Below are 13,090 nucleotides of genomic sequence, written 5' to 3'. Positions count from 1 at the left end.
TTACCATGATTCCATAATATTTATTCATTCCTTTGTGAACCACAGATCTTTTTCAACATAACCTGTTCTAGTACTGAGTTATAGGGCCTGATTTTTCTATCATCTACATCATGTTAGGCAATCAGAAGTCAAATGAAGGGACACCAGTAGAAGAGACGAGACTCAGTGCCTTAGCCTATTTCACCAATTTAATGTAATACTTTCCGTGGAATTGCAGTCCTCTAAGACCTGTATGATCTGTGAATTTGATTCGCGTACCTTCCACTCCGTCTTCCATGGTGTTAATGACAAATATTGAACTTTACTGAACTGACTGCTGCATGACTCTATTCAATGCCAACTGCTAACTTGACAATGAATCTTTAATAATTATTCAGTATGAGCGTGAGGTACATCCTCTTCTATATCACTGATTATAAAATAACCAGACATCAGTGGCCATTTTCATCTCCCCACCATCCTCTTATCACTTAGGAAGATTAAGATGTGTCCTAGGTTACTGGGATCTTAATAAATCAAAGCACTGAGCCTCAGTGTTGCTTTATTGCTTATATTAGGACTGCATGAGAGTACTCACTAAACCCTCACATGTCCTGTCCTAGCATACAGGGGGTTAACTGTAACGGTGGGGTGATTCTTTTGAGGGCAATTTCTTCTTTAGTTATGCCGAAGTCCTGGTCAGAAATATGGAGAGGACCTTCCCAGGACATTGTAGCGGGAGCTAAAATAAACAAATATTTACACTTATTGGAGATGGTTGTGCTGGAGGGTGGGTACACTTTGGGCCTTCTAGAGAGTATTAGAAAGACTTCATCGTGAAGACATTCTCAAGTCATTGATATTTTTATAGAATCCCCTGGAGACATAAATATGTGACTGTTACAAGTTAGTTATTTATAAATTATATTCTCAGCAGCACTTTAAATATGGTTCTTGCTTTACCACATGGGCCGAGCTCATTTAAATTAAACGATCTGTGACTAAACTTTGTAGCTGTCCCATATTTTTCTCTTATCCTTTGACAAGTGGGCAAATTCTTGTCTGTACATGTCTGAACATCTGCAAGTTTAGGTTTGCATTTGCTGTAGCTAATTATGCAAACTGCAGTTTACAAAGGGTTAATAGCTCACAAGTTGCAAGATTACATACTGTAGTTTTCGTGTAGTTTCTAGTGCAATTATTAGGAGTTGTCATCTAACCGTGTATAAGCAGGTGCATTATTACCATGGAAATATAGCACAGCTCATAATCTTAATGAAAGGCCAAATTCTTCCTGAGATAAACCCAGTCCAACTTCATCAAATTAAGGCAGAATTAGGTTGCTAATATAGATTTTTTCAGATGGTCTTAGCCCAACTTCTATTCCAGGTGCAATTCTCATACATATAAAATTGTATCCTCCAGTTTGCATCTCCAATGAATTATGAATAAAAATATTGTATGTTGCAGTGTTGTTGTAGCTGTGTCAGTCACAGGACATTAGAGAGACAAGGTAGGGGAGGTAATATCTTTTATTTGACCAACTTCTGTTGGTGAGAGACAAGGTTTCGAGCTTACACAGCATTCTTCCTCAAGTCTGGAAAACGTACTCGCTGTCGGAGCTAAATACAGGTGAAACGAATTGTTTAGCATAATCTGTTTCACCTTGTATTTCGCTGTGACGCTCTCAGTACATTTTCCAGACCTGAAGAAGAGCTCTGTGTAAACTCGGATAAAAATATTATAAGATTGACCTCTAAACTACTTGATTTCAGGTACAAACACGTCGTTCAATGTCTGCTGCTTGGGCCAACAGATAATCAAAGGTGCAAGTATATAGCCTAAGTTTTGTGCACATGCATTTACTGGAGGTCCCGTTTGAAAATCTGTGCCTAGGTTATGTTAAAAGGCAGTGATGTTTGTGTTGACTATTCAGACACAAGGAACAGGCTCTTTGCTATGACTACCTTTTAATAAGTGAATTCTAAGTAACTTTTTCCTTGTTTTTTTATATATATATATATATATATATATATATATATATTTAAAATTCTGATATTTACCCCAGGACTCCTGAGATGGGTTAATTAATACAAATGCCAGTATACTATACAATTATTTGTATCTGTGATAGGGTATATCTGGCCTTTGCAGCTCCCTACAGGAGGCCCCTTGCTGCTTCTACACTGTGCCCCAGGAGGCACAGAAATGACAGGAAAAGAGCAGCAAAGGCCTGTCTAGGGGCCTCATGGATGCAGCCAGTTGGAGCCCAGAAGGCTCAGCTAAAAGGAGCTGCAGGGCTTTAGCAGGTAAGTTTCTGGCTGGAAGGAAGGGTGCACCTCTCTGGCCAAAGGAGCTTGAGAGATAACGAGAGTTTGTTTTTGGCTGCATTTGCTTGAGCTGGGTTTGCAGGGAGAGAGGACCTAAGAACCTTAATCCTGAGGTAAGGGTGGAGCTAAAAGGGGCCAAGTATGGAGAGGCCCAGAGAAGCAGCAGCAACAAACTGAAGTCAAGCAGAGCATAGCTGATGTTTATAGGGTCCCTGGGTTGGAACCTGGAGCAGTGGGTGGACCTGTCTACTGGCCACTGTGGCATAAACCCCAAGAGGGGACAGGGCTTATTTGAGAGTCCAAATAAAGGGGTGAATTTAAAGGGCCCAGGGCTGGAGTGGAAGACACTCGCGAGGGCCACAGGACTGTTCATTTATTGAACTCTTTACTACCCCAGAAGGGATTCTTTTGGACTGTGTGACCAAGCCAGGGAAGATCCACCAAGGTTGGCTGGCAGCCTGCAGTGGGCACCAGGGGTGAGAAAAGGGTGGTGGTGGTACCACAGCCAGCCGCTAGAAAGCGCTTTAAAGTATTATTAACATTTAATGCAACTGAATACATTTGCACCATTGCAGGGGACATGCGTCCATGCTGATGATGGATTCTGCTCGATAAAAGCGGTGTGGACCGACGCATGTTTATTTTCATGATCTGAGTCAGATGCCACCAGCAGAAGATTGATTTTCTTTTTTGGTTGTTCGTGTTCTGTAGTTTCCACATCGGAGTGTTGCTTTTTTTAAGACTTCTGAAAGCATGCTCCTCACCTCGTCCCTCTCAGATTTTGGACAGCACTTCAGATTATTAAACCTTGGGTTGAGTGCTGTAGCTATCCTTAGAAATTTCACATTGGTACCTTCTTTGTGTTTTGTGAAATCTGCAGTGAAAGTGTTCTTAAAATGAACATGTGCTGGGTCATTTTCTGAGACTGCTATAACATGAAATATATGGCAGAATGCAGATAAAACAGAGCAGGGGACATACAATTCTCCCCTAAGGAGTTCAGTCACAAATTTAATTAATGCATTATTTTTTTAACGAGCACTGTCAGCATGGAAGCATGTCCTCTGGAATGGTGGCCAAAGCATGAAGGGGCATACGAATGTTTAGCATATCTGGCACGTAAATACCTTGCAATGCTGGCTACAAAAGTGCCATGCAAATGCCCTGCCTCAATTTCTGGTGCCACTGTAAATGAGAAGAGGGCAGCATTATCTCCTGTAAATGTAAACAAACTTGTTTGTCTTAGCGACTGGCTGAACAAAAAGTAGCACTGAGTGGACTTGTAGGCCCTAAAGTTTTACATTGTTTTGTTTTTGAGTGCAGTTATGTAACAAAAAAATCTACATTTGTAAGTAGCGCTTTCACAACAGAGATTCCACTACAGTATTTGTATGAGGTGAATTGAAAAATACTATTTTTTGTTTATCATTTTTACAGTGCAAATATTTGTAATAAAAAATATTATACACTTTGATTTCAATTATAACACAGATTACAATAAATATGAAAATATAGAAAAACATCAAAAATATTTAATAAATTTCAATTGGTATTCTGTTTAACAGTGTGATTAAAACTGCAATTAATCGCGATTAATTTTTTTGAGTTAATCGCATGAGTTAACTGTGATTAATTGACAGCCCTACATTTTAAGTTTCTTAAGAAGTAATGCTGCCTTCTGCTCTGGAAATAAGATGCTCTTTTGGATGGAAAAAAAATGAATAATGTTTGTAATTCTAGAAGCCTTAGGGATCACACCAGGATTTCCTGGGCCTTTCTCAGCTCATACTGGCTTACTACTATCAGTGTCACCATTAGTAATAGGTTTTTGGGCTGTTTCACAATGACTCAGCCACAATCAGTACTAATTCTATAAATATATTAGTTGCCAGCCGAGTCCACACAAAGGACAGACTGCTATCACTTTCAGCATCTGCAGTGCACTCACCTTCAAAAATTTTCTTGGTTAAAATTCAGTAAATAGAGCTGACCTTAATTTCCCCAGATTGGATGCTTCATACCAAACATGACCATGACATGGGGAAAATAATTCAGTTTTGCAAATTGTTAAACTGATCTTTTGATTATCTCCCCATTAGTGGTCCATTAAAAGTGCACCAAATTTCAAGACTGGTTCAAAATGTCATGTGAACAGTTTAAATGCAGTAAGACAGAGATTTGATCCTAAATTGCCCACTGTCCTTTGCAGAGATCAACAAAAGGTCAAGCTTCTAGTTTAAAGGACATGTTGAATGACACATGGCACAATTTATGTCCACCAGCCATTAGGGAGGCAGTATAGTCCAGTGTATAAGGCACTAGACGAAGAGTCAGGAGGTTTGGATTTTGTTCCCACCTCTGCTGCTGATCTGTTGTGAAACTTTGGGCAAGTCACTTCACTTCTCTGCTTCAGTTTCTAATCTGTAAAATGGGGATAAATGATACTAACCTCCTTGATAAAGCACTTGAGATATGTTGGTGAAATGCACTAGGTAAGAGTTAAATATTTATGATTAAATTATGAACATCTATAGTAGATAATTTGTCATTACATTTCTTTTTTTAATTTTGTTAATCCTCGGTGCAAGAGAATATGCAAATCAATACTCCCATTGGCAGGTGGAGTGCATTCTGGTAGCTGCATACTGGCTTGCTGAGTTTTGACCCTAGTGGAGGCAAATCATGGTAGTAAACCTTGGCTACAAATTGCTGCCTTTTGACTTGAACCAAGGGAAGCGCTGAACATGCTTTCCATATACAGGATCTAGTGAACCGTAATTGTCATGCCACAACAACCTTCCATAGACTGTTCAGAGCAGTGAAACCACAGAGGTAAAATGACATACCGAGAATACAAAGGAATCAGAAATTATCATGGACCAAAATATTATGAGCACTATAAGACATGCCAAAGGGTATTCCAGCCCATAGAAAGAGAATTCATTCACTATGGAAATGAAAGAGAACCTCCATCCCTCCCGTATTTTGGACATATGACTACAATACTAAAAAGAAGTGATGCCCACATTCTCCATGGTTAAAAATGGGCTCATTATAGGAGAAAATGTGTGGCTAGCTAGTACATTTAATAGAATCTGTTACAATGTATGGCAAAGTGACTGACTAGGTCATAAAATAGTGCTGATTGAGTCAGACCATTGTCCTAGTGGTGGTGGTTCTGGGCTGCTGTCTAGAAGGCTTGGATTTAATTTAAAGAATCCACACCACCTTTTTTTCCAAAGAATATTTGGAAGCTTCGGCCATTGCAGAATGTGGCTGCCTCTCTTCTGAGCAGTTTTTCTCAGACAGAGAATATAACACCCATGCTCCAGTACTACCTTCCAGCTATTTGTTTGGCTGCAATTCTGGGTATTGGTACTGATCAATAAAGCCTTACATTGTTTAGGTCCTTAGGCTTAAACTGGGGCTTTGCTACAGGCATTGAGCAAGGGACAGTGCATAGTTATACTGGCCCAGGAGCAGCTCAGAAAATAGATTATGATTCATACTCACAATCTGGTCCCAAATTACCCCTTTTACTCCAGGGTTGAAGGAGGAAGGCAACTCAACTCTGAATTCATTAAATAACTTGAATCAATATGATGTTTTAACTGATTATTTTAATTGTGTACAATAGAGTGTTTGGACACTGATAGGCACATTATGTACATAAAACCATCCAAATAATATGGGGACTTGGGTTTTGAAAACAGTTCAACAACTGTGGGACAAGGGAACAGGTTTTTTTTAATTTGCCCAATTACTATGGGAAAGTTTTAGGGGAGGAGGCAGCAATCCATGAATCAGTCCACTTGGTTCATTTAAAAATGTCTCTTCATGGCTTTTGTCAAAACCAGGAACACTATCAGCCACAAAGGAAGGGAGTGCCATTAAATAGAATACAGTATGGTTTACATAGTAATGTTCCATTAAGTCTTTAAAACCTGTGAGCTACACAAATTTACACAAATATATATGGGGATAGTGAAGTGCTTCCAATCTTTTAATAAGGGGCTACAATTAAAAAAAAATCCTTTAATGGAGATAAGTATCATAAAGCCAGGGGTACGTGAGCTTGGAGAGAAGTTGGGCAATGGACTGGAGAAATCTAATAATTTGTTTTCCCATTTAAATAGAAACTCAAAATTGTACTCCAAGGAGGCTTCACCATTTGGCAAATAAGTTTATATTAAGTGCATGCACTGGCTGTTTCCTGAAAGACCTACTGAGTATATTGATATTGTAGAAGGTTTTCCATTTGTGAATTGAAAGCAGCAGATTGTGGAGGAGAATGGAATACAAATCTTTAGTGGGAGTTGCAGGCATTTGGTACATTCCAAAGAAAAAGACTTCCAAAGTGACTAGTGATTTTGGGTGCCTCTGTATTTTGGGTGCTCAGTCTGAGAAGCTGAAAATCAGCCCCTTTTGAAGAGGATGGGTGCTGAATGTTTTCTAAAAATCAGGCCCAGTCCTGGTGTCTCAAGTTGGGCACTCAAAAGTTGAGGCACTTGACATCATTGGTCACTTTGGAAAATGTGGGCCTTGTTCTCCAGATGTGTATTTGTGAGCCCTAAAGATAAAAGCTATCCCTGGCGGAAGTTAGTTTAGCAGCATCCAAAAGGTGTGAAATCACAACAGCTCTCCCTTTCGTTTGGCAGCAAGGCTTCCCTACCGGACATAGGTGTGTGGTAACATTTCATGCAGACTTTTTCTCAGATGGGCTCTATGTAATCTTTACAAGACTGCAAATGGAATATAGGCTGGTTTGAGATTTTGAAAGGATTTCCAGTAAGCTGGTGTGTCTTAGAGCATCATAGCAGTTGATGACTCGAATGGGAGTCAGGACAGTCTTTCATTTGAGATATGCAGATGATGATGGTTGTCGTCTTTGAAAGTAATTTACCGAACATGATGGAAAAAGAAAGATCAGAGTCATCATCTATTTCAGTCCTATAATGAAATTCCCCACACTCATTTTCCCTCCCAAGGGATGACAGCAACGAGCCACCTCTCAGCTTCTATCACAGTTGGTGGTGTTGCCCTGCAGTGGACAGCTGCTTAGATTGTGTGATGGCTGAAAATCATCATGGATAATGAGAACTAAACCAGCATCACAGAGAACCGGCTGAATTGATCACTAAAGGTAAGAAAACATAGGAACACATTCAAATGTGAGCCAGACTGGGCTCTGATTTTTGGCCTGTTAGGCTCCTGTGGCTTTATCAAACTGTGGGAGCTTTATAATCAAACAAATAGGGGATGGTGACAACTGGAGATCTGAGATCCAGGGCAGCTTTTAGGAGCAATATGCGTTTCTTGAAAGAGGACCAACAAGGGACAAGGCGGGTTTTACAGCTATCACATGGAAAGAGGCAGCTCAAAATGAAGAAGGCATTTCTTCAAGAACAAGCACCAGGCAGACAGTGATCTTGTAATTGGCCAAAAGAGGGCAATAATCATGTAGACTGAGAGAACTGATTAGTTAAGCAATTATAAGCCTGAAAAGCCTACCATGCAGGTGCTGATCTTGACATTTTAATAGTCATCCTCATGCTAGCCCTAACTTTTACTCTTCATGCTAATATTTCACACGTTAGAGGAAAAGTTGTGCCTGCATGCAGAGGGGCCATGAAAGGCCCAAAATGCAGTGGAATTTCCATCATCCCATTGCATAGGAGATTGGGACCTGCAGCATCTTGTGCTCAAAGAAGCTTGGCTGAAGTGCACAGTGAGTTGTGGGTAGGCTAGGAGAGTAGCTGTTTTTTTTTTTTTTTTTTTTTTTTTAAAGGTAAACCTGAGCTCCCTTGTTGGTGCTGTTTTAGTGCATGAGATAATGGGATATGGCTGTGGTATCTCACCCATCCACTTGAATTGAGCTCATTTGGAATAAGGCAGTTCTCTTCTGTAATAAGAGCATCCATGCAGGGAGTTAATAAGGAATAAATAGTCTACTTTAAACTCACACCCTTAATCCAAAGTAATTTCTCAGTGCAGTCAAACCCAGAGTAACAAATGTATACGTGAACAATTTTTCACAGTGGGCAGTGTTGTAGCTGTGTTGCTCTCAGGATATTAGAGAGATTATTACCTCATCCACCCTGTCTCTCCAGTTTTTCACAGGACATTTACTTTTACCTGAGAACAGTTATACTGATGAGGATTTTTCTTGTGTGTCCTTTTAGGTATCACTTCCCATCTTTTTGCTAGATACTTTAAAAACTAGTTGCCTGCAGTTGTCAGGGAAATCTCTCCCATATATTTGACTCTCAGATTACATGTTGACGGAAGACATATTAGGACCTAGATAGATAAGAAACAATCTGTTCAGTGCACCATCTTCCCCACTCTTGCAGTTTACAACTTCTGTAACGGACAAGAAACCAAGATCCTGTTCTCATTGAAATCAATTGCTAAACTCCTATTGACCACAATGAGAACACGACCCAGCTTTAAGTTTCACAGGCCAAAGCTTGTTAAGGCCATTGTACGTGGTCATTTAGTTCTTTCTTTCAACGCTCTCACTAGCAGTGTTATAGAAGAGAGAACAGAGTGAGAGCTGTCAGTAAACGCTAATATATCATTAAGAGAATTTAGAATATTCTTTATATTATCAGAATTCTGTGTGTGTGTGTGTGTGTGTGTATGTGTATGTGTGTGTGTGTATGTATGTGTATATATATACACACACACACACACACTAATTAAAAGAAAGCAAGGCAGTTTCTTCCTCTACATACCACTGTATGTGACCCCTGTCACAGCAAAAACAGTTTGTGTGTTGGAGTAAAGGAATACATGCCTTTGAAAGCAAATTGATGTTATAAAGATCTTAACATTTAATAGATTTTTACTATAAAATAAGCAGTCTTTAAAACAACTTTAGCAGCAAATGTTTCTATACTCCATATACAGTAATAACATCTGTCACATAACACCTGATGAGGATCTCAAAGCGCTCTGCGAAGACTGATAGTTATGAGCATCCTCAAGTTACAGTTGGGCAAACTGAGGTATGCAGTGTCATATGACTTGCCCATTGTGTCCCAACAAAGCAGTGGCAGGTTGCCTGACATCTAGAGCCTTGTTTTAACCACTAGACCATGCTCCCTTCCTTTGTGTGATGTGTATAATTACATTTACCATAAATGAAAAACAGTAGCCCGAATTTATTTGAACAGAGGCTATATTTTTAGTCTAATCCAGACCCCTCCCAAAAAAGTTATGCAATAAAATAAGTACTATTGAGTGGGTGAGGGAAATTCTTGGTGTTTTCTATCATGCTTTACTTAAACACATCTTGCATGGCTAAATTTGCGTCATTAGTAATGTGAAAAGCTTTATTTTGCTTCAGAAGAGAAGCATTTGCCCATGCTAAGAACTCACCCTTCAGAATGTCCTTCCTGTTCATGTTAACCAAGAGTAACCATGCATGCAGAGACTTTTTTTTCACCAGAAGAAAAGAACATATGTTGCCAGAGCTCATGAGATAGACCACCCCGATTATATCAGCTGTCAACAGTCACTGCAGCTGTTTGTTTGTCAAAAATATTGTGGGCCAACATCAACTGTCGGATGAAAATCACAGAACATTCAGAATCGACTCCTGTATATCCTTAAGTTAAATAGAAATATCAAGGTGGATAACTCATTTGTTTTTAAATGGCTAAGTGGGAGATTTTCGAAGGCACAAAAAAAGTTAGGCATCCAACTGCCACTGAAAGTCGATTTCCTCTTTTTGCCTTTGAAAATCTCCCTTTTACTGTCCAAAGTACCTTGCTTCAACCTGCTACTGTGGGGTAAGTACTGGTAGTTCTAAAAACAAATATTATATACATGAAACCTTCCCCCCCATACATTAATACAGACATGTCTTCCTTGTTCTGCCTATTCAACATTTTTAAAATTGCACAATAAGGCACCAGCTATCTTGAGAGTTTTTGTGTGCATGTGTAATCTGTGTTAAAAGAATATTAACCAGGTTGCAAAGTGAAACACTCAAAAGTTAGGAAGTGCCAGAATTAAGGTTGTCTGTGCAACAGTTAAGAATATAAGAACGGCTATACGGGGTAAGACCAATGGTCCATCCAGTCCAGTATCCTGTCTTCCAACAGTGGCCAACACCAGGTGCAACTTTAATACAGCCCTCTTGTGCGTAGGCATTATGGTACAATCTTTGGTACATGATCAAATGGTATTTTTTCCACTGGTTCCCTACCTCATTCAGTGCACAGGATGAACCTGGGTTGTGTAGTGAAGGAGACTGTTGTCTGTAGGAACCCTGCTTCATTTCCTTCAGAAGCTGGAAGGGGTGTAATGAATGAAGCAGGGAATAGCAGGAAGAGACAAGACAGTTTCATGGTTAAGATAATTAATTGTTGCCCTGGGGAATTAGATTCTATTCCTGCCATTGTTCCTATATGATGGGCAAGTCACTTACAACCAGCTTTTTATATATGGTCACTAATTGTGTGTTTCTCATTTTTGGGGTGCTTTACTTGAGACCGGGGTGTCTGTTATGCATAAGTGCTGTGCACCACAGCTGCAACTGAAGTCAATGGGAGCTGTGTTTTGAACATATGAAGTGTTATATAAAGTGAAGTACTCTGAAAAATCAGGTCCTAGTCATCTTAAATTGGGCACCCAAAATTAATGGGTATTTTTGACCTCTCTGTGCCTCAGTTCTCGATCTGTAAAATGTGGATAATATCCCCTTCTCTCACAGCCAGGTTGAAAATATATTCAGTCATGTCTGTGAAGCACTCAGATATTATAGTCATAGGCATCATATAAGAGCTCTTGAGGAAATGAATAATTCTGTCTTCAAAGCAGGGTCTTCAAAGCATGTAGTACATAAGACCCGGGGCCACATTGAACAACAAGGAGAAAATGAAATATTGAATAGCTTGTTCATTAAGTGAGCACTGTCCATTCTGTGAACTGAAAGAGGCCGGGGTACTGTGGAAAAAAAGTATTAAAGTCCGTATCATAATGCATAAGCACAAAGAGGCCAAATTAAGGTTCTGCCCCAAAAATGTCACTCCTCCAGACTCCTTATCCCAATCTTGCCCTCATCCGTAGTCTCCTTGCCCAGCCAGTCCCAGTTGCCTCCAGTGCTGGTGTCCTGAAAAAAAAAAAGGGGGGGGGGCCAAGATGCACTTGCGTTCTTCTGGAATTATCACTCAGAAGTGACAGTACCCGAACGCCCTTCCAACTCCCCCAAAAGAGTGCAGGAATGGCATTCTGAAGTGTTCCACCACACCCCAAGACCTGGTTCCCTCCCCTGCACTGTTGCTTACTTGTCTCTCTTCGCCCGCCCCACTGCCTCTCTCATTCCCTGTCACTACAGGGCCTACTACCAGTTACCCTCCCTGGGCTTTTCATCCTATCTCGGTGTCCACACTTTCCCCAGCTCCTTATTCCAGTTTCTGCCCACCCAGTGCCAGTTTTCTCTCTGCAGCCTGTGTCCTTTTCAAATGTCTCTCCCTTCTACCCCACCGGTTCCCAGTCTCCTTGCCCTGCTAGTCCTAGTTTCCCCCACTCACTGACTCCCAGTCTCTTTCCCCACTGCTTTCGCTCTCAGCTACCAGGCATAGTCTCCTTGTCAAGTTAGTCTCTGCCCCGCTGCTAGCCTCAAGTCTCAGTCTCCATACCCCAGGAGTCCTTGTCCCAATCTACTTTTCCAGCTTTCTCCTGTAACACCACAGGTTGTACTCTTGTCCTTTTTGCACTTGAATCAGATGATTTCCTCCTCCACACTGCATGGAGGCCAGCAGGAGGGTCACTGATAGCAAAGGAGAGACGGGTTCCCTGCTGTATCCAATGGTGGTGTAGCTATGTCAGTCCCAGGATATTAGAAAGGCAAGGTGGGTGAGGTAATATCTTTTATTGGACCAACTTCTGTTGGTGAGAGAGACAACCTTTCAAGCTACACAGAGTTGCTTTTCAGGTTTGGGAAAGGTACTCAGAATGTCACAGCTATTGAGAAGATAGCATATATGCTAAGCTAAACTAAGGACCATTAATGGGCCACTTCCCCTTGAATGATCCCTAGAATATGTGCTAATTATTTATCTGTATCGATCTTGTATTTAGCTGGGATGCTCTGATTACCTTTCCCAGAGCTGAAGAAGAGCTCTGGGTAGCTCGAAAGCTTGTCTCTCTGACCAACAGATGTTGCTCCAATAAAAGATATTACCTCAACCCACCTTGGCTCTCTAGTTTACCTGCTGTTAGCTCTAGTGCTCACCCCAGCCTGGAGCAGGCATTATAGGGAGAGTCCAGCTTCCTCCCTGTAGCCTGGGGCTAGTATATGTTCAGTTGCTCTGTGGGGAAGGCACAGGCACGGTCTGGTCAGAACTCCAACTGTAAGAAGTTCTACGAGGATGGAACTTTTAAGGATTTTAGCTGCCAAGCTGTAGTAAGTCTCTTCTGAGCATGTGTGAACTACAGTTTTTCAGAGGCCTAAAACTTGGTCAAATTTGCACAGATTTTCAAAGGGAAGATCAAAGGCACATCTCTGACAGGCCACCACCTGCAAAATTTCAAGTCCCATCTTCAAAGTATGAGGGCGCTAAAACTTTTCAAAAACAGTCACCAACATGTATTTAACATTGAAAAACAATGTTGCTTTCCCTACCCTTGTTTTCAGAAATGGCTGAACTGTTGCAGCTGAAATGTTTCCAAAACACGTAGCCTGAGGCAGACCACTGACATGGAAACTTTTAGGCCAAATGGTTAAAGTTTGGCAAAGTTATAAGCAACTGAAAATAGGATCTTATAAT

This window comes from Trachemys scripta, chromosome 2 (assembly GCF_013100865.1).
Source record: "Trachemys scripta elegans isolate TJP31775 chromosome 2, CAS_Tse_1.0, whole genome shotgun sequence".
Taxonomy (NCBI): domain Eukaryota; kingdom Metazoa; phylum Chordata; order Testudines; family Emydidae; genus Trachemys; species Trachemys scripta.
This window is presented reverse-complemented; position numbering follows the sequence as displayed.